General features: G+C 41.3%; 1 protein-coding gene across 6 annotated transcripts in view; it reads right to left on the reverse strand.

The window, feature by feature from the left end:
- Positions 1–22,658, reverse strand: part of GRM7 (glutamate metabotropic receptor 7) — a 935,735-nt gene that overhangs the window by 130,717 nt on the left and 782,360 nt on the right. The gene's annotated exons all lie outside the window — the stretch shown is intronic.

Consider the following 22,658-nt stretch of genomic DNA (forward strand, 5'->3'; position numbering starts at 1 on the left):
CTCTGAGTTAGGTACTCTCCATACATGATTTCATTAAAACCTCATGACAATTCAAAAATAGTAGGTTACATCACTGTTGAAGTGAAGTGAAGCGAAGCAAAGTGAAGTAAAAGTCGCTTAGCTGTGTTCAACTCTTTGCGACCCCATGGGCTAAACAATCCATGGAATTCTCCAGGCCAGAATACTGGAGTGGGTAGCCTTTCCCTTCTCCAGGGGATCTTGTCAACCCAGGGATCGAACCCAGGTCTCTACAGATAATTTGCTAATAGCTTAAGTGGAAAACCTGCAAGCTACTATATAGCACTTTCTAGACATTAATTTTTTTAATAATTAAATTTATTTTTAATTGAGGGATAATTGCTCTACAAAATTGTGTTGGTTTCTGCCAAACATCAACATGAGTCAGCCATAGTTGTACATTAAAATTTTATAATGTGTGAAAAAGCATTCTGTAAACTGAACTCCACGTGCAGGTTTTGCCGGTGTTCTTAGCAGTTCTTACAGGATACTAGGATTATCACAACCAAGTGTAACGGCATTGTTATTCTAAAGCCAGATGTGAGTGATCTGTAGTTTTGCAGTTGCTGAGTGTGTAGGCACAATTACAATTTTCTTTGCAGGTCCTACTTCACATCCTGTCGCCGACCCTCACATGGCATGACTCAGAGCGGCCATCCTCAGCCCGCGTGTGAAACAGCAACCCTCCGCTCTGATCTCTCACACGCTTTACTCTTCGTCACAGCAATTGCCGTCAGCTCACTTTTTGCATTTTTGTCGAATGTGAACTCTGATGAGTTTGGTGTGTTGCTGTATCTAATTCTCAAAGAGTCTTGTTTATTGGACTTGATTACCTCTCCTTATAAAGGGCTGCAACTCAGAGGGGTTTGTGCCTGTCCTGGGGGCTTTGGCTTTTCAGCATCAAGTTCCTGTCTTACTGACACTGCTTCGCCAGCTCCCGCAGCCCCCTGGTGGTTCTGCCCCTCTTACTGAGCCTGCACTAGTTTGCTTTCAGATTTCACCTCCATCCTTGCTCAAACTGGGTCAGCTGCACCCTGCTTTGTGCCCCAGAACATTACATCTGTCGCCATAGCATTTATCATCACTGTAATTTTCCACTTATTTGTGGGATGACAAAAAGAACCGCCACGTCCTCTACCTGCCCACAGTTCCTGACAACAAGGGCCATGTCCATTTTGCTCACAGCGGGACCCTTCCTCAGGGTGTGCATTCAATGGATATTTGTGGAAAGTACGAGTGAGAAAGCACATGTTCAAAGCCAAGGTGCCCTCCTGCACTTTGAAAGAAAGGGAGGCACGGCACAGGCAGGATGATGTGGGTGGGCACGTTTCATGCCTAGATTTTGCTCAGCTTTCTACCCCGTGTGCCTACCACAGAGCAGGTGCTTAACGAATATGATCACTAAATAACTGAACAAGCTAACGCCCTAAAATCCATCCCTGAGCTATTTATGATTCTCTGCTTTGCAGTTTTCAGGACAGGAATGATTCTGGTGTCTGATTTGGGGTTACTCCTTTCCAGGCTTCAGCTCTTTTGTCTGAAAAATGGAGATTACCTGAATGGATAAAGGAGATTGGTACATTTTTTACAATGGAATGCTACTCAGCAATAAAAAGGAGCAAAAAGGGGTTGTTTGTAGTGATGTGGATGCACCTAGTGTGTCATACAGAGAGAAGTCAGAAAGAGAAAAACAAGTAGTGTATACTATCACATATACATGGAATATAGAAAAATGGTACAGATGCACCTATTTGCAGGGTAGGAATAGAAACACATGTAGAGAGCAGAGGTGAGCACAGGGAGGAGGGGAGGGTGGGGCAAATCGGGAGATTAGGACTGACATATATCCACTACTGTACGTAAAACGGATAGCTAGTGGGAACCTGCTCAGCACAGGCTGCTCAGCTCAGGGCTCTGGGATGACCTAGAGGGGTGGAATAGTGGGGTGGAGGGAGGCTCCAGAGGGAGGGGATATATGTACATGTAGCTGATTCATCTGCAGTAGAGCAGAAACTGTACACAGCATTGTAAAGCAATTATACTCCAATAAAACAAATAAATGGAGGTTATCACGCCTTTTTTCTAGAACTGCACATATTAAGTGACGTAATGGATCCAGACATAAACTTACAAAGTCTGATGAGGAGAGAGGGCTGCCGTTCTAGGCTCTCCCCCAGACTCATCAGCAGAATTTAACCCCCTCCGCTGCCGTCTATGGGGTCGCACAGAGTCGGACACGACTGAAGCGACTTAGCGGTAGCAGCAGCACACCCCTTTATCTTGAACTCAACTATCATGTCCCGGCTTCTCTTGGTGAAAAGTCCACTGGGCTTCCCCTGATGTCAGCACAGAGCAGGCTGCCACAGTTACGCCTCAGTCGGCTTTTTCCATTATAAACTCCTATTTTCAGGAGCTCAGTGTGCTAGTGGACACTCTCTGGTTTCATCATTTTCTGTAATTGCTGTGAGCTGTCACCTTCCAACACACGAATGAAATCTCACATATTTCCTTGGTCTGAGCAGCCACAACCAAGAAACCACGTTTCATTGATACGAGCTGTTGTCTTTCATTTGAGAAGGCATTATAAAACTAAATGATGGAGAGAGTCCTGTGATGGAATATGGGTAAGAAAGGCATGTTTTGAATATCCAAGCACATCCCTTCCCTCTCACCCTCAACTGCCAGGACTAATGTGGTACACATTTTACAGGTACATGCCGGTGGACGTGAATTTCATGCATAATTCTGGCAGGGTCCACCTCCTGTGTTTAATTAACTAAATGACTTGAGCCATCCAATCCTTGTTTCTACTCATGTATCACAATTAGAGCAAATGGTAGCCATGGAAACCATTGGCTCCATCATAATTCTTAAAATGAGGATGGCTTTATTTTGGAGCCCATCAAGCACACAACTCTGCACAGCATGTGTTTATGGTTATTTCTAAATGGGGATTTGGTCATTTTCTAATGAAACGGGAAGCTCCTCATTTCTGACACATGTCATTATAAGGAGTCTTTCATTTCACTCAGGTTTGCCAAGTTCTAATCATTTCCAGGTCCTTCCTATTTATGTTCAATTAGAGAGATATTGAAGTTCATAAAAATAGATCTGAATTCACCATGGGGGTGGGGAAATGAATCCCTATTCTATGGTCTAACAAGGAGAAGATAAAAATGTGTTAGGCTAGTGCTGTGACAACCAGGAAATTAATTATTCACCTGCTTCTTTGAGATGGGTTTTTCTCCTTATTCCTGTGAGGCAAGAATATTCATTTTGGTCATTTTACCACCAGAGTCTGCTCCACTGCTGACAAGGAAACACAGGCACACTATTTGAATTCTGGACAAGGCTGCTATAACGCAACTGGCAAGAAGATGGAATCTGTTTCCTGAACAGGAATTGCTAAATGGGAGTTTTTACCTTTTGGGTCATTTTAAAGCAATTTCTGTGCTCAATAACTGGATATCAGAATGAAGAGAAAAGTAACAGGCCACATGCCTCCACCAGCATATAACAGTCATTTCAGGACCAAAGTCACATACACACACGGATGGGGAGCATTTATAATACTGGTGCTGGGCCCACATGACAGTATGCTGCCTGCTCTGATACAGACATCAATCTTGAGGAATCCCTCCGCACACTCAGTGCTGCCTACGTAGGCACATCATCTATAGCTAGAACGGTGTCTTAAACATCAATCCCTGGATAACATCCATGTTTCAGTGCTTTGGCTCAGAAGACATGGCCAGCACAGCGGCTGACAATGAGCCCCTGCTGGATGGGTCCCTCTGGAGTGGCTTCTGGAGTCACACCTCACACTCTTGCTTTGTTCTAAAACCGACCCCCTTTACTCTACTAAGTCACACTGGGTAGCACGTAGACCCTTGATATCTTGCTTTTTGTCTTCTTCATCCGATCTCCTGAAACCAGGCGGCTCTTTCCATGCAAAGGCCAATGTTTTCTGAAATCCACCCCTTTCTCCCTTCCATGTAAGTGCCCACAGGCAGACTCTGCCACTGTGTTGCACAGTCTAATTCAGACATTTACTGACACCTGACATTTGGTGACCGAGAGTGCCAGGCTGTGTCAGCACAGGAGCAGCTGAGAGGAGCTATCCTACGTCCGAGGTCAGGGGGGCGGCTGAGACGAGCTACCCCACGTCCGAGGTCAGGGGCAGCGGCCGAGAGGAGCCACCCCATGTCTGAGGTCAGGGGCGGCGGCCGAGAGTGCCAGGCTGCAACAGCACAGGAGCGGCTGAGAGGAGCTATCCCACATCCGAGGTCAGGGGCAGCGGCCAAGAAGAGCTACCCCACGTCCAAGGTCAGGGGTGGCAGCAGAGAGGAGCTACCCTACATCCGAGGTCAGGGGCGGCAGCTGAGAGGACCCCACACGTCCAAGGACCAGCAGCTGCACAGGCAAAGGAGGGCCGAGAGGAGCTACTCCACGCTCAAGGTCAGGAGGGGCGGCTGTGAGGAGATACCCCTCGTCCAAGGTAAGCAGCAGCAGCTGCACTTTGCTGGAGCAGCCGTGAAGAGATACCCCACGTCCAAGGTAAGAGAAACCCAAGTAAGATGGTAGGTGTTGTGAGAGGGCATCAGAGTGCAGACACACTGAAACCATAATCACAGAAAACTAGTCAATCTGATCACATGGACCACAGCCTTGTCTAACTCAATGAAACTAAGCCATGCTGTGTGGGGCCACCCAAGACGGGAGGGTCATGGAGGGGAGGTCTGACAGAATGTGGTCCACTGGAGAAAGCAATGGCAAACCACTTCAGTTTTCTTGCCTTGAAAACCCATGAACAGTGTGAAAAGGCAAAATGATAGGATACTGAAAGAGGAACTCCCCGGCTCAGTAGGTGTCCAATAAGCTACTGGAGATCAGTGGAGAAATAACTCCAGAAAGAATGAAGGGATGGAGCCAAAGCAAAAACAATACCCAGTTGTGGATGTGACTGGTGATAGAAGCAAGGTCCGATGCTGTAAAGAGCAATATTGCATAGGAACCTGGAATGTCAGGTCCATGAATCAAGGCAAATTGGAAGTGGTCAAACAGGAGATGGCAAGAGTAAACATCAACATTCTAGGAATTAGCGAACTAAGATGGACTGGAATGGGTAAATTTAACTCAGATGACCATTATATCTACTACTGTGGGCAGGAATCCCTTAGAAGAAATGGAATAGCCATCATGGTCAACAAAAGAGTCTGAAATGCAGTACTTGGATGCAATCTCAAAAATGACAGAATGATCTCTGTTCGTTTCCAAGGCAAACCATTCAATACAATGGTAATCCAAGCCTATGCCCAACCAGTAACGCTGAAGAAGCTGAAGTTGAACGGTTCTATGAAGACCTACAAGACCATTTCGAACTAACACCCAAAAAAGATGTCCTTTTCATTATAGGGGACTGGAATGCAAAAGCAGGAAGTCAAGAGCTACTTGGAGTAACAGGCAAATTTGGCCTTGGAGTACGGAATGAAGCAGGGCAAAGGCTAATAGAGTTTTGCCAAGAGAACGCACTGGTCATAGCAAACACCCTCTTCCAACAACACGAGAAGACTCTACACATGGACATCACCAGATGGTAACACCAAAATCAGACTGATTATATTCTTTGCAGCAAAAGATGGAGAAGCTCTATACAGTCAGCAAAAAACAAGACTGGGAGCTGACTGTGGTTCAGATCATGAACTCCTTATTGCCAAATTCAGACTTAAATTGAAAAAAGTAGGGAAAACCACTAGACCATTCAGGTATGACTTAAATCCCTTATGACTATACAGTTGAAGTGAGAAATAGATTTAAGGGACTAATCTGATAGAGTGCCTGATGAACTACGGATGGAGGTTAGTGACATTGTACAGGAGACAGGGATCAAGACCCTCCCCATGGAAAAGAAATGCAAAAAAGCGAAATGGCTGTCTGAGGAGGCCTTATAAATAGCTGTGAAAAGAAGAGAAGTGAAAAACAAAGGAGAAAAAGAAAGATATAAGCATCTGAATGCAGAGTTCCAAAGAATAGCAAGGAGAGATAAGAAAGCCTTCCTCAGCTATCAATGCAAAGAAATATAGGAAAACAACAGAATGGGAAAGACTAGAGATCTCTTCAAGAAAATTAGAGATACCAAGGGAACATTTCATGCAAAGATGGGCTTCATAAAGGAGAGAAACGATACGGACGTAATAGAAGCAGAAGATATTAAGAAGAGGTGGCAGGAATACACAGAAGAACTGTACAAAAAAGATCTTCATGACCAAGATAATCATGATGGTGTGATCGCTCACCTAGAGCCAGACATCCTGGAATATGAAGTCAAGTGGGCCTTAGAAAGCATCACTACGAACAAAGCTAGTGGAGGTGATGGAATCCAGTTGAGCTATTCCAAATCCTGAAAGATGATGTTGTGAAAGTGTTGCACTCAATATGCCAGCAAATTTGGAAAACTCAGCAGTGGCCACAAGACTGCAAAAGGTCAGTTTTCATTCCAATCCCAAAGAAAGGCAATGCCAAAGAACGTGCAAACTACCGCACAGTTGCACTCATCTCACACGCTAGTAAAGAAATGATTCATTTTGATATTTGGCAAAACCAATACAATATTGTAAAGTTAAAAAAAAAATGCTCTGAATTCTGCAAGCCAGGCTTCAGCAGTACATGAACTGTGAAATTCCAGATGTTCAAGCTGGTTTTATAAAAGGCAGAGGAACCAGAGATCAAATTGCCAACATCCGCTGGATCATGGAAAAAGCAAGAGAGTTCCAGAAAAACATCTATTTCTGCTTTATTGACTATGCCAAAGCCTTTGACTGTGTGGATCACAATAAACTGTGGAAAATTCTGAAAGAGATGGGCATATCAGACCACCTGACCTGCCTCTTGAGAAACCTATATAAGGTCAGGAAGCAACGGTTAGAACTGGACATGGAACAACAGACTGGTTCCAAATAGGAAAAGGAGTACGTCAAGGCTGTATATTGTCACCCGGCTTATTTAACTTCTATGCAATGTACACCATGAGAAACACTGGGCTGGAAGAAGCACAAGCTGGAATCAAGATTGCCTGGAGAAATATCAGTAACCTCAGATATGCAGATGACACCACCCTTATGGCAGAAAGTGAAGAGGAACTCAAAAGCCTCTTGATGAAAGTGAAAGAGGAGAGTGAAAAAGTTGGCTTAAAGCTCAACATCAGAGAATGAAGATCATGGCATCCGGTCCCATCACTTCATGGGAAATAGATGGGGAAACAGTGGAAACAGTGTCAGACTTTATTTTTCTGGGCTCCAAAATCACTGCAGATGGTGTTTGCAGCCATGAAATTAAAAGACGCTTACTCCTTGGAAGGAAAGTTATGACCAACCTAGATAGCATATTCAAAAGCAGAGATATTGCTTTGCCACCAAAGGTCTATCTAGTAAAGGCTATGGTTTTTCCAGTGGTCATGTATGGATGTGAGAGTTGGACTGTCAAGAAAGCTGAGTGCCGAAGAATTGATGCTTTTGAACTGTGGTGTTGGAGAAGCCTCTTGAGAGTCCCTTGGACTGCAAGGAGATCCAACCAGTCCATTCTAAGGAGATCAGTGCTGGGTGTTCAGTGGTAGGACTGATGCTGAAGGTGAAACTCCAGTACTTTGTCCACCTCATGAGAAGAGTTGACTCATTGTAAAAGACCCTGATGCTGGGAGGGATTGGGGGCAGGAGGAGAAGAGGACGACAGAGGATGAGATGGCTGGATGGCATCACTGACTCGATAGACATGAGTTTGAGTGAACTCTGGGAGTTGGTGATGGACAGGGAGGCCTGGCGTGCTGTGATTCATGAGGTTGCAAAGAGTTGGACATGACTGAGCAACTGAACTGAACTTATTTGACATTTGAGTGACATTCCGACTCCTCAATTTTATCCGTTAGGGCCAATTTAGCCTTCACATTAGGTCAATAACCTAAACTGTTAGCAGGAGCTGCATCATACCACTCAAGAGGAAAAATATTTGCCTTCAAATTACGTTTAATTACCTTCATTACGGGTAACAGCATTGCATGGCACGTGTTTCCAAAGTAGGCAGACTAAGCTAGTGCATCTCATTTCCTGAACATCCTGGGTTTTCTTGTGCCTCTGCCTTGTCACCTTGTCCTCACTAGCATTAGGGTTCAAGGAAAAATCACCCACATACTCTCCAGTCTGATACATGACCAATTTCTGAAAATACGGTCTCTGGACCGCCAGAGATGAACCTTTTACCAAGCAACATTCACTATAGGTTTGCATTCTCCAGCTGAACGTAGGCAATTTCTTCTTGTAGGCTGCTGCCCATGGTCAGGAGGACCGAACCTTCCAATGGCTTTTCTATGTTAATATCGTGAAGGAGCTGTGGACATGCCTGTCCCACTGTGACTGACACCCGTCAAGGTCTGTTGGTCTACAAAAGTGAGCGGATGGAGCAGTTGCTGACAGCTCCCTTGAAAGGTGTGAGGATCTGTGTTGGTGAGTTATGCAAGGGATTCTAGGTTACAGTCAAAATAGACTCTGGAAAATAATGTTCATCCTGATTCAATTCAACAGTGTACTCTTACTCTATATGCAATATTTAACTGGGCTCATTAAGTCACTTTGGAAACAGAAGAGCTTAGAGATTATCACACTCAGTGAGCTTGTCAGAAAAAGACAAATATCATATGATATTACATGTGGAATATAGAAAATGATACAAATGAACTTATTTATAAAGCAGAAATAGACTCACAGGTGTAGAAAACAAACTTATGGTTAGTAAAGGGGAAAATGGGGGAGGGATAAACTAGGAGTTTGGTATTAATATATACACTCTACTGTATACAAAATAGATCATCAAGAAGGACCTACTGTATAGCATACGGAATTCTACTCAACATTCTGTAATAAGCTGTATGGGAAAAGAATCTGAAAAATAATGGATATTATGATATATAGCTGAATCACTTTGTTGTACACCTGAAGCTAATACAATATTTTATTTTTTCCCCAACTTTAAACTTTTTATTTTGTATTGGGGGTATAACTGATTAACAATGTTGTGGTAGTTTGAGGTGAACAGCGAAGGGACTCAGCCATGCATATGCATGTATTCATTCTCCCCCCAAACCGCTTCCCATCCAGGCTGCCACATAACACTGCAGAGTTCCAAGTGCTACTCAGTAGGTCCTTGCTGCTTATCCATTTTAAATGTAGCATTGTGTACGTGACTATCCCAAAGTCTCTAACTATCACCTCCCCCTCAACAGCCATAAGTTTGTTTTCTAAGCCTGCTAACACAATATTTTAAATTGACTATATTCCAATGTAAAAATTAAAAAGAAAAGAAAAGAACCTACTTGGATCTACTAACAACAATAAAATCAAAAAACAAAAGCCTTGCTCCCCTGTCCCTCCTACTTTGAAAATGGTAACTAACTGTTAAATTTCCCAACTGTTCCCATTGACATTTAACCCACAGCCTTTGCTACAGTTATTTTTGGCTAGCTAGACCCAGCATTTTTCTTTGAACAAAAGGCAGATACACAAAACAGATATATGGGCACAGAGTGGGAAGGGAAGGGTAGGACGAATTGGGAGAAGAGCACTCACTTATGTACACTGCTGCTGCTGCTGCTGCTGCTGCTAAGTCGCTTCAGTCGTGTCCGACTCTGTGCGACCGCATAGACGGCAGCCCACCAGGCTCCTCTGTCCCTGGGATTCTCCAGGCAAGAACACTGAGTGGGCTGCCATTGCCTTCTCCACATATGTACACTACCGTGTGCAAAACAGCTAGTTGGAAGCTGCTGTGTGACACAGGGAGCTCAGCTCAATGCTCTGGTATGTCCTACAGGCATGAGGTGGGTGGAAGGGAGGTCAAAGAGGGAGGGCATGTATGTATACTTACAGCTTATTCACTTCCTTGTACAACAGAATGTTCCTAATGCAACATTGTAAAGCAATTATACTCTAATAAAACAAACAAACAGAACTTAAATAGGATCTAATGAATGCTATGGCAGTTCCAAAACAAAAGTGCTTTCTCAGTTCAGTTCAGTTCAGTCGCTCAGTCGTGTCCGACTCTTTGCAACCCCATGAATCGCAGCACACCAGGCCTCCCCGTCCATCACCAACTCCCGGAGTTCACTCAAACTCACGTCCACCGAGTCAGTGATGCCATCCAGCCATCTTATCCTCTGTCATCCCCTTCTCCTCCTGGCCCCAAACCCTCCCAGCATCAGAGTCTTTTCCAATGAGTCAACCCCTCACATGAGGTGGCCAAAGTACTGGAGTTTCAGCTTTAGCGTCATTCCTTCCAAAGAACACCCAGGATTCGAAGTATTATTTAATGATCATGGAACCCTACTTATGCAAACAGATACCACAGTTTCTCCATTTTACAGATGAAGGAACTGAGGCCAGAAAGGTAAACGATTCACTCTAAATTATTTCTACTTCTTTCAGGCAGAGATGGGGCTTGATTTTTGGTGGTATATAAAATTAAACAAAGGAAACGTAATAACCATATCAGCCAACAATTACAATGCACGCACTGTGTGCCTGTCACCGAGATAAGCATCCTGCGCTACAAGTGTTCCCCCCGCCCCCTCCACTGTGCACTCCTGGGGCCCAGTGGGCCTTCAGGGATTGCCCAGGGTCTGATTCTGCATCCCGCACAGCAGGGTCGGACCAGCACTCTTAACACCAACACTTGGACCCTCTCCCCTGTCCCGCCACCACTGTGCCCCCACGTACTGGGGTATTTGTTACTAAATTGAAATGCTTTTGATTTACTTTTAAAAATCCATATCCTTTAATAAAGGGTGAATATCTGAAAGTGTTTGCCCAGAAGATTTCCCCTCAAATCTCTCCAAGATCTCGATTTCCAGTAAGTTAGTATATTAGGAATCTTCCTGCTTTCACTCCGTCATTTTGTTCTTCTGACTTTACTGAGCCTGTCTGCTCTGTCTCGGAGTTGTTTTATGTTTCATTTTTTTCCCTCTCCTTGATTTACTTTTTTTCCTTACTTGCAATAATTACATATATATGGTTTATGTAGATGTATGTATTGTGTGTATATCTACGTACAGCTTCTTGATTATTGCTTTTCTGATAAAGTTATTGCCTTCAAATATTTCTCAAATTTATTATATTTATAGATTTTTCTTTTTAATTTTAGCTGCTTTATTTATCTAGAGTTTCTTTTTTGTATAAGACATGAAATATGGGTTGAAATCTTTTTCCTTCCATAATGTATATTTCAGCTCACTTCACAGTTTGTACTGAGCAGAATATCCTAACTTCATGATATGCAATGACAGTTTTATTATAAAACAAATTTTCCCCAAAACATGAGTCTCTTTCTGGGCCCTCTGTTATGTTCATGTGAACTGTTTATCACTCTTACAATAATACCACAGCAGTTTAATTGCATCTGCTTGGATGTATATCCTGACATGTGATATGTAAGTCACTAACACTCATTTTTCCAAAATTATCTTTCTTATTTTTTTCCAGATTGTCTTTAAATCAGTTTACCTAATTCATTTACAATTATCATCAGAATTACATTGAATCTATAGGTGAATTTGGAACTGAATAATCAGTTCTGCTTTCCCTCCTAAAGCTTCTCTCTCAATTCATAAGGCATCTTTTTAAGTTTCCCCTCCTGAAGTCATTCATTATAGCAATAAAACTGAACATAAATATTGTCTAAGGCAGGGTTTCTGAGCTAATCAGTGCCTTTAATTAGTAATTTTAGGCTTCCCATTGTGATGCTCAAAACATTTTTGAGGTTCTCTTGTGTGTCCTATCTATTCCTTAAGAATTTTATTACACATACGTAGGAGAAACCAAACGTACATATTTTCTAAGAAAATAGAAACATACAAGAAGAAGCTGCAGGATGCAGGAGTTCACGAGTGCTGGCCTGTTGTGTGAGGCGAGTTCAGTGTGGCTGGAGTCCCAGTGGGACTTGGCAGAGGTGGGGAAAGGAGCTCAGTCCTTACAGACCTGCTGAAAGTCTGGAGCAGCCTGTGCCATCAACAAGGCATTAGCTCCCACATGCACAGGAACTCTGGGTTAGCATCCCAGGCTTTAAGGTTTCGGGAAGGACGGTGTATGTTGTGTGTAACAAGCATACAATACACAGATTTCTATACTTGAAAATACTCTGAGTCACGAAGAAAACTTTTTTTGGTGGGGGTGGTCTTTAGAGTTCAAAGAGCTCTGTGCTTTTCACTTTAGAAACTTAAAACAATGTGTGCAAATTGTTGCCAGTGGTAAAGTCTGTTAGTGCAAGATATTACATTTTCTACATAGAAAGAAAACTTCTAAAATTTTATCATAAATTAAAATAATATCCAAATAGAATACCATTAAAAGTTTCATTTTGGGACATTTCTACTAATGGCTTACAACCTACTTCAGAGCAACCCTTCCACTGAGGACAACAGAAAAAACTGAACAAAATTAAATATATTTTCACCCGTCTATCGCTCTAAGATATATCTAAATATATTATCTAGTCAGTTTTAAGCACTGAAGAGCTAACAAGGCAGATAAGAATCCCAGGTGGATTATTTGAAGCCAGAAAAAAAAATCATAGTGAAGCAATCGTGGTATTGGGGCCGTCTTTCTCCCCTTTCTATTTTGCTTTTCCTCAACAAGGGTATGCTTATTCTGGAAAATCCTCCGGTACATCCAGGCTTTAGTTTGAGACCTCTTAGTGTCATAAGGATGCCTAGGGAATCAGCTCAGCAGTGCTTAAAAGCAAGGGTCAGTGTTCTCTGGATAAAGTATTAGTATCTACTATGTCAACCTATCTGTACAATTTCTTCCACACAGTGTCAGCAGGCAGGCATTGATTATTAGGTATCCAAGGTCAGGGTAACAGGATTAAAAAGAGATGACAACAATTTTAGTGCTTTTTCGGAATTTAGTGCATTAGGACAGAGCTCAAGAGAAAACAGATTTAGAAGATTTGTCAGAAGAAAATAACCAAAAGCAGAAAATTATGAAAAAGAATGGTTGCATTAAATCATTCTAAGTTACTTAGAATTTCAGTATTAATTAAAACTGAGCATGGGGAAAACATAATACGTAATTAGATAATGGGTCAGAATGTACAAAACTGATAACATGATGGAGACAGTGATACACAGATTTAAAAAGTGCTGCAGAACTCTCTGGCAGGATGGTGACACACACCCACACACATGCTGCACGCACACACAACACACAATCGATGAACAACAAAGAGGATATCTTAAAAACAGAAAAAAAATTATGCATATTACTTTCAAAAAAGAGAAACTATGGCTGACTTCTCAACAAAAACAATATAATTTATATATCATAAAACACTATCTTTAAAGTGGAACTAATAAATATCATAGGATGTCATTTACATGTAGAACCTAAAAAATAAAAATGGTACAAATGAACTTATTTACAAAACAGAAACAAACTCACGGACATAGAAAACAATCTTATGGTTACCAAAGAGCAAAAGGGGGAGGGATAAATTAGAGGTTTGGGATTAACATATACACACTATTATACAGGGACCTTGAGACCCATAGCACAGGGAATGGTACACAATACTCTGTAATAACCTATATGGGAAAAGAATCTGAAAAAGGATAGAGGTATAATGTATAACATAGTAAGTCATGTGTATTTCCGTAAAAATAAAAAAAAAAAATTAAGTGGAATTAAATTTCTCAACAAAAACTGAACTGTCCAATAGTATGACACAGACAAAAGGAAGAATGAGTTCAGATCATCATTCAGAGATTTAAGAAGAAAAGAAATGCCAGAAAGAATACATAAATTGGAAGGTATAAATGAATCTTAAATCTAGTATACAACAGTATTAACTTTTGTGGTATAGAATGCATGACAACAGTGACCGATAAATAAGGAAGGGAGTTTGGGTAATTAGTTCATGTAACTAGTCCAAGACACAGCACTATGAGAAAAAAATGGTAAAGGTAATTATTTCTATTAGTATTTGACTTAAGATTGCCTGTTGTACTTTTAGCGGTCACTAAAAACCTGTGTAACAGATTAATGCAGGAGAGGGTGATGAAAAAAGTATACATCTGTTTTATGTTCCTTTCTTGCTTTCCTCTGGATTAATCAAGCATGACAGAGTAAAAGATCAAGCCTGCTAGATTAAGTTATAAATTAAAATCCAGTGATATACTGATAGTTTAAATGCAAGAGGACAGAAAGTTGAAAGTAAGAGGGGAGAAGAGATATTCCTCTTGAACTTGGCCATTTACTCTAAACCCCCTGAGAAGGGGCCAAGATTGGAGATTCTGGGTTTTTACCTTCCACCAGCTTCTTCAGTTTCTGCCATCACTACGTCTACTAAGGAGTGAGTGACAGAAAGAGGGGGACAAAAGGGATTTCTAAATGCTGATAATTAATCTGATTACCTATTTGGGCTAGGGTTATCTGTAGGTACTCATTTCATGAACGTTCTTTGAGATGTCCCCGTATGGTTCAGGCACTTTCTTTAATCAACTTGTTGATTTTCTTTTTTTTAATTAGGGCTTTCCACAAGTTAAATGATCTTATCAGAACTTCTAATACTAAAAAAATAAGTTTTCCCAGACTTTTCCTGTACTAGAACCTAGGTAGGGTGTGTAGATTAATCAAAATTCCAACACAGGATATTCATGTCACAAGTTAAGACTGAATATCACCATCTTCTGCTGTTCATGCTATTTAGAAGGAGCCATAGAGAAGAAATCCAGGCTGGGTCATTTATTTCCCTAGTTACAAATCACATATCCTGGGGAAAACATTTAAGAATGTCCTCCCTTGTTAAAGTTTCTATAAAAAATGCTGAGTGCCAAAGAATTGATGCTTTTGAACTGTGGTGTTGGAGAAGACTCTCGAGAGTCCCTTGGACTGCAAGGAGATCCAACCAGTCCATCCTAAAGGAGATCAGTCCTGGGTGTTCATTGGAAGGACTGATGCTGAAGCTGAAACTCCAATACTTTGGCCACTTGATGTGAAGAACTGACCAATTGGAAAAGATCCTGATGCTAGGCAAGACTGAAGGCAGGAGGAGAAGGGGATGACAGAGGTTGAGATGGTTGGATGTCATCACCGACTCGATGGACATGAGTTTGAGCAACCCCTGGGAGTTGGTGATGGACAGGGAAGGCTGGTGTGCTGTAGTCCATGGGGTCGCAAAGAGTTGAACACGACTAAGCAACTGAACTGAATTAAACTGTTTAATTAAAAAGCCAAAAACATTCTGCAACTCCTAGAGAAAAACAGCAACTCTGTACATTTGGAAGAGGAGGACCTTTTTGTTCTCTGCTTCCCTGCCCCGGGAGAAATGCTGGCCTTATGTTTATTTTCTGAGTGTCAAGGATGAATAATGCCACATATTGGGAGTGTTCATCAAATGCCCAGTCACCATCTGGGCTGAATTTTAGCTGCCTTTACAAATGTTTTGTCAGCTATAATTGAATCCTATTGAAATATGCCTGACATGTGGATGCTCTCTGCTCAGGACAATGACTGCATAGGCTGAATGCTCTCCAGAAGGTGAAGGACAAGAGTCAGGGCAGGTCTTTCATGGTCAAGTTAACCAAACTCCCTCACTGTCTAAGCAAACTCTCTCGCATCCTGTAGCCCTCGATTTCAAATCCACATTCATTCTGACAAAGCAAAACTGGCAGAATTCAACACGGCTGATAAAAAGTATTCTCCAGGCAAACTGAAAGAGTAAATACACTGGGAGATTGTTTATAAGGTCCTTACATCACATAAATATGTGAGAAAAGACTTTGAAACAGTAATTATATATTCATATTGCTGATAATTATATGTTCATGTTATCTGTTCATTAAAGCAGCTCATTAATTTGCTCTGAAAGAGTAATTGGTTCAAGTTACTGTGCATATTTGAAAAGAAATGAAATTCTTCCTTGAAGATAAGCAATGGATCTTTTTACTGAATCTCATTGGTCCTCTCCACGAACTCATTCAAATTCATGCAGTTTTACTGAAGTTGTCTTCAAGATTCTTCCTTGGTGCCCAAATAAATAGCATTCTCTCCTCTAAATCTAAGCCTTCCCATATATTAACAAATCTGAACAGCTATTTCCCAGATCTTTCATAGTCACCCATCCACAACCGCTTCCACCTTTTATCTTCATTCTGCACTTTGATGCCACAGGGACAAATCTGAGCCTCTGCTCCCTGACAACCCGCTGTCTATTTTAAGAAAGCTATTATGTCTCTTTGGCTGAGTTAAATATATCCTATTTCCTCCCTGAGTTAGAGCTTAGTTTTTCAGTGATCCTCTTAAACTTGGTCATTCACTTTAATCCAGCCCTAACCTGAGTCCAACCTATCCAAGGAGTTTAAGCTTGGAGTTTCCGCTCAAAAGCAGGGGCCTCTCTTCACTTCTGATCACCTTAACTTAGCTCAGGACCCGGCACATGAAACACATGTTTTTCAATGGTTTTAAATGCTTAGTAAACACTAATTTAATTCTGAAAACAGATTCTAGGAAGTAGCTGCTGTTGTTGACACACCCAATTTACAGACAAAAATACTGAGACACAAAGTGGTTAAAGAAACCTGAGTAAGGGCATATAACCCAACAGTGGTAAGTGAGTATCAGGGTGTTTGAGGTCTGACTCTGGAGTCCAGGCTTTTTGCTGCTAAGCTACTCTCTAATCATCTTATTATTCCTATACTCTTAGTACCATGAATATAGAATTATAATCCAAGTCTTTCAGAAGGATATTAGAAAGCATCAAGCAAAGCCACATGGGTAAGGGAGTGATTCTAAGAGAGCTCAAGGGACTTTAAGGTTAAAAAAAAAAAAAAAAAAAAGTTAGGATCAAAATTCCAGGCTTTTGGGCTGAAGCTCTTTCTATAAAAGTCTTCATGAGAATTGTGAATATCTAAGAAAAATATTGTCCATTGCTTTTAAAAAGTATTATGTATGATTGAGTATTCTCCAAGCCTAAAGAGCAGATAGTAAAGAATCTGCTGGCAATGTGGGAGACCCGGGTTTGATCCCTCGGTTGGGACAATCCCCTGGAGAAGGAACAGCAACCCACTCCAGTATTCTTGCCTAGAGAATCCCATGGACAGAGGAGCCTGGTGGGCTATAGTCCATGGGGTTGCTAAGAGTCAGGCTTGACTGAGTGACTGACACTTTCAAGCCTAAATTACCAATAGTTCCTTTAAAATCAGCAAGAGAAAATCAAAGTGTTACCTAGAGAGGGACAAGCATGATAGCAGATTTCTTGTTGGAAATGATGCAAGTGAGAAGATAGTGGAGAAACCAGAATGCTATATGCAGAAACTAAGGCAAAAATATTTTTAAGTAAACAGACACAGAAAAAAAATTACATCACCAGAATGTCCATACTATAGAAAAAATATTTTTTGAGAAAATTCTCTGAGCCATATGCTAATGATTTGTGTCCTTCCATGATCCCCATGGAAGCGTGAAGGACAGGGAGGCCTGGCATGCTGCAGTCCATGGGGTCACAAAGAGTCGGACATGACTGAGCAGCTGAACAACAACAGCTGTCCATATGTCTAGACCTCTCAGGGCCTAGACCACAGAACTGTGCTTTGTGCCTTTCAGGGGCACATACAGATTCTGATGCAGCAAGTCTGGAGCCAGGCCTGAGATTCTGCATTTCTCCCAGGTTCTCAGAGGATGCCAAGGCTTTGGGTCCATGGGTCTACTTTAATAAGCAAGGACACAGCTGTCTAGTCCTGTGGGCTCCATTTCCATTTCCAGCTGTTGGGAGGCTGGGCCTCAGGAATTATAAAGACGCTGTCCAGCCTTCCTAAGTCTATGACATCTTCTTTCTCTTTGGCCTCTTTTTTTTTTCTTTTTCTTTTGGTTGACTCTTTGGTATGTTAGGTGTGATTCCAATAAGTGTGTTAGGGATGAGAAAGGCCTTACAAATGGGGACATCCCCAACTCTGCTTGCCTTCTCTATAAACACAAGTAATCCCTAACCTATACTGGGTGGCCAAAAGGATCCCATGGGTGATGTTTACACTTTGACCCATTGTAGAAATTCAACAGATGCTAGTTTCTGTCCCCTCCTCACCAACACCACTCTCAAGTAAATTACAGGTTCAAGCACATAACCTGCCTTCTCAAAAGTTATTTAGAGCTTACCAGCATCATTTTTCAATCCCACTGTAACCATTATTATTATTATATGGGAGTATATAGAGTCTTCTCTCACTACTGTTCCCAAAATAAGATGCTTCTCTTCAATCTTTAAGCCCACCATAAGGGATCAGTATATGCAAAGCCACCTTAGAAAAGAAGACCAAGCCTAGAAGTCTAAGGCCAAAGATGACATGAGGCCAAAAGACCCGCAGGGAATAAGTGAGGGGGTTGGTCCACCAGGTCAACTTAGAGACGGTACCATCTAAGAGCCAGGTACTGACAGGTGTGTCCAGTTCTCTCCGCAGGAGTATCTGGACTGAGGAGAGAGTTACTAGGTTAACTCAGCTGAAGCCCTTAACCATTCAGCCATCTGCTGCCACATCATTTGACTATAAGAAAAAGGACTCTTCATATTGAGCTGGACGTGCTGGTTTCTGTGACAATTCTGTTTGACATTGCAAACTAATAGTCTGCTAGTTCTGTTTTTATACATCAGTCTCCTGAGCTAGGATAATTAGAGTGGACTTATTATAGAGGTGGGAATTGAATCAGATGGTCCCACAACTGACACGAGTGAACCTAATTACACCCACTGATGAGTCCTGTGGAGATGACTAAACACAACCGTGACCTACAGGGACCCGGGAGGCCCTGACCGTGGGAGAAGGAGAGCCACTCTCCACAGCACAGCCATGGAGGGCTTCTCTGAGGAGCAGGCCTTTGTGTTTAGCCTGGAGGTATGAGAGCAGCTGAAGAAAGCAGGTTCTGTACTTATCAGGAGGTGGTACAGAAGTAGTCGAAGTATAATAGGGAATGAGCATCATGTGTCCCAAGAAATGGAAAGAGAAAGCTTGGGGATAAAGAAAGTGAAGGCTTTGACAAGACAGTGGGTGAGCTTGGTTAGAACGGAAATACCATGTGTCCTTTTGGTCTTTGAAATTCTAGACTTTCTACAAAGAATAGTGGATGACTGAGAAGGCATTAGAAAATTGTACCTGGGTAAAAACATAATCTCTTGTTTTAAATTAAAAAACAAAAAACTCTCTCACTCTTTTGTGGAAAAGAGAGGATGTTAGGATGCAAATGGAGCTCCCAGTCCAGAGGGTGTCATCAGTCGTGGGGAAATGGCAGCACATATTCAGGTGGTTGCAGTGGACATAGGAAAAACAGTGGGATACAGACACAGATTTCAGAAAGGACTTTATCAGAGGCTATTTCACTGTCCTCAAAGGACTTTCTGCATCCCCATGGGTCCTTCCCAACTTCCTGTTTCCTCCTCATCACACAGAAGGCTTTCATCTACATATCACAGCACAATGATCTCACACCCACCCTTCTCTACAAAGTAAGAGACTCCTTGATACAATAAAGGAACAGTTTCCTGTAATTACTCTTAGCACTCACTATTGGCCAGGCACTGTTTCAAGGAATTTGGGTGGACTGATTCATTTAATCCCAGCAACAGTCCAAGAAAATAAGTACCATTAGCATCTCTACTTGGTAGATGAGGAATACAAGGTTCAGCAAGCTTAAGTAACATGAACATTGTAGAATTAAACTGGGTGTGGCCTATGAGGAAATGTACAAGTCCTTTCTACATAGTATCCAGGATGCTTTGCATTCAAACGCTATCTGAATATGTGAGAATTGACAGTACTCCTTTGGCTCAGCTATGTCTAGGGAACAGAACACTCTCCTTGCATATTAAAAGTCTTTTTAATAAAACACTGCTGAAAGAAATCAAGAGGACACTAATAGATGGAGAAATATACCATGTTCATGGATCAGAAGAATAAATATAGTGAAAATGAGTACACTACCCAAAGCAATTTATAGATTCAATGCAATCCCTATCAAGCTACCAACGGTATTTTTCACAGAGCTAGAACAAATAATTTCACAATTTGTATGGAAATACAAAAAAAACTCAAATAGCCAAAGCACTATTGAGAAAGAAGAATGGAAATGGGGGAATCAACCTGCCTGACTTCAGGCTCTACTACAAAGCCACAGTCATCAAAACAGTATGGTACGGGCACAAAGACAGAAATATAGATCAATGGAACAAAATAGAAAGCCCAGAGATAAATCCATGCACCTATGGACACCTTATCTTTGACAAAGGAGGCAAGAATATACAATGGAGAAAAGACAATCCCTTTAACAAGTGGTGCTGGGAAAACTGGACTGGTCAACCACTTGTAAAGAATGAAACTAGAACACTTTCTAACACCATACACAAAAATAAACTCAAAATGGATTAAAGATCTAAATGCAAAACTAGAAACTATAAAACTCCTAGAGGAGAACATAGGCAAAACACTCTCTGACATAAATCACAGCAGGATCCTCTATGACCCACCTCCCAGAATATTGGAAATAAAAGCAAAAATAAACAAATGGGACCTAATCAACTTAAAAGCTTCTGCACAACAAAGGAAACTATAAGCAAGGCGAAAAGACAGCCTTCAGAATGGGAGAAAGTAATAGCAAATGAAGCAACTGACAAACAACTAATCTCAAAAATATACAAGCAACTCCTACAGCTCAATTCCTGAAAAATAAATGACCCAATCAAAAAATGGGCCAAAGAACTAAATAGACATTTCTCCAAAGAAGACATACATATGGCTAACAAACACATGAAAAGATGTTCAACATCACTCATTATCAGAGAAATGCAAGTACCATTTCACACCAGGCAGAATGGCTGCAATCCAAAAGTCTACAAGCAATAAATGCTGGAGAGGATGTGGAGAAAAGGGAACCTTCTTACACTGTTGGTGGGAATGCAAACTAGTATAGTCACTATGGAGAACGGTGTGGAGATTCCTTAAAAAACTGGAAATAGAACTGCCTTATATACCCAGCAATCTCACTGCTGGGCATACACACCGAGGAAACCAGAATTGTCAGAGACACGTGTACCCCAATGTTCATCACAGCACTGTTTATAATAGCCAGGACATGGAAGCAACCTAGATGTCCATCAGCAGATGAACGGATAAGAAAGCAGTGGTACATATACACAATGGAGTATTACTCAGCCATTAAAAAGAATACATTTGAATCAGTTCTAATGAGGTGGATGAAACTGGAGCCTATTATACAGAGTGAAGTAAGCCAGAAAGAAAAACACCAATACAGTATACTAACGCATATATATGGAATTTAGAAAGATGGTAATGATAACCCTGTATGCAAGACAGCAAAAGAGACACAGATGTATAGAACAGTCTTTTGGACTCTGTGGGAGAGGGAGGGGGTATGATTTGGGAGAATGGCATTGAAACATGTATAATATCATATATGAAACAAGTCGCCAGTCCAGGTTTGAAGCATGATACTAGATGCTTGGGGCTTGTGTACTGGGACGACCCAGAGGGATGGTACAGGGAGGGACGAGGGAGGGGCTTTCAGGATGGGTAACACATGTAAACCCGTGGCAGATTCATGTTGATATATGGCAAAACCAATACAATATTGTAAAGTAATTAAGCTCCAATTAAAATAAATAAATTTATATTAAAGTCTTTTTACTGATATTTGTTTTTTGTATTGTTTTCAGAGCAGGATGGTCCAAGAACTGTTTCTGCTAACAATATCCTATTTGTTATAATTTTCCACTACATCAAATAATGTGATGCCTATAGGAAAAACCAAAAAAACAAAACAAAAAATCCTTCACATCTAAGAACATGTAGCCTTGGGGAGGATCTGCAGGTTGTGGGAGACTAAAGTTTAAATTTCTACAAAGACAACAGCATAGACCAGACCTGAATCATGAAAATAAGAAACAAAATTTAAAGATGCTTCTTCTGGACTCACACCTCGTCCACTTCGTCTCCTTTGTAATAGCTGTTTTGCATTTTTCTGGTGTACTTCTTTTTGGTTAGGCCAACCACCCACTGAAAACTAAAAAAAAATCCCCCAAATACAGAACAGATCTTTTAATTCTAAGGACTAGTTTCATGGCCATTGCTGTGTATTTTAATAGAAATTAGAACATAAAAGAAAATGCCTTATGACATTGGAGAGATTAAAAACATACTATCTGGTTGTTTCATCTGCAAGGTAATTGCTTCATTTGACTAGATTAAACCGGCATCAGCACGGCTGTTGGAAATTCCTGATAATGAACCGACATGTCAACTGGCGTTCCCAGGGAGGGGGTTCAAATTACTTGGAAAAGCGTCTCTATTATAGTTAATTCTTTATTCAGTAGACAATTCATGAGTGACTTTGCACATTTTTAAAGAATTATTCCTAGAGCTAACTACCACTTTGAGGCATTAGAATCCTATGCTATTGTAGACTTAAAATTCAAGCTCAAGGCAGTTAGTCAAGAACTTGTCAAAGTGCCTTTTATTCAGTGAGAGAAATGCCCAGTCACACTTGCTGGATGATCACCTTTCTTCTCATAAAGGTAAAATATATGCGCCAGCCATAGGACAGCAG

The sequence above is a fragment of the Bos indicus genome, chromosome 22, assembly GCF_029378745.1.
Source record: "Bos indicus isolate NIAB-ARS_2022 breed Sahiwal x Tharparkar chromosome 22, NIAB-ARS_B.indTharparkar_mat_pri_1.0, whole genome shotgun sequence".
NCBI classification, from domain to species: domain Eukaryota; kingdom Metazoa; phylum Chordata; class Mammalia; order Artiodactyla; family Bovidae; genus Bos; species Bos indicus.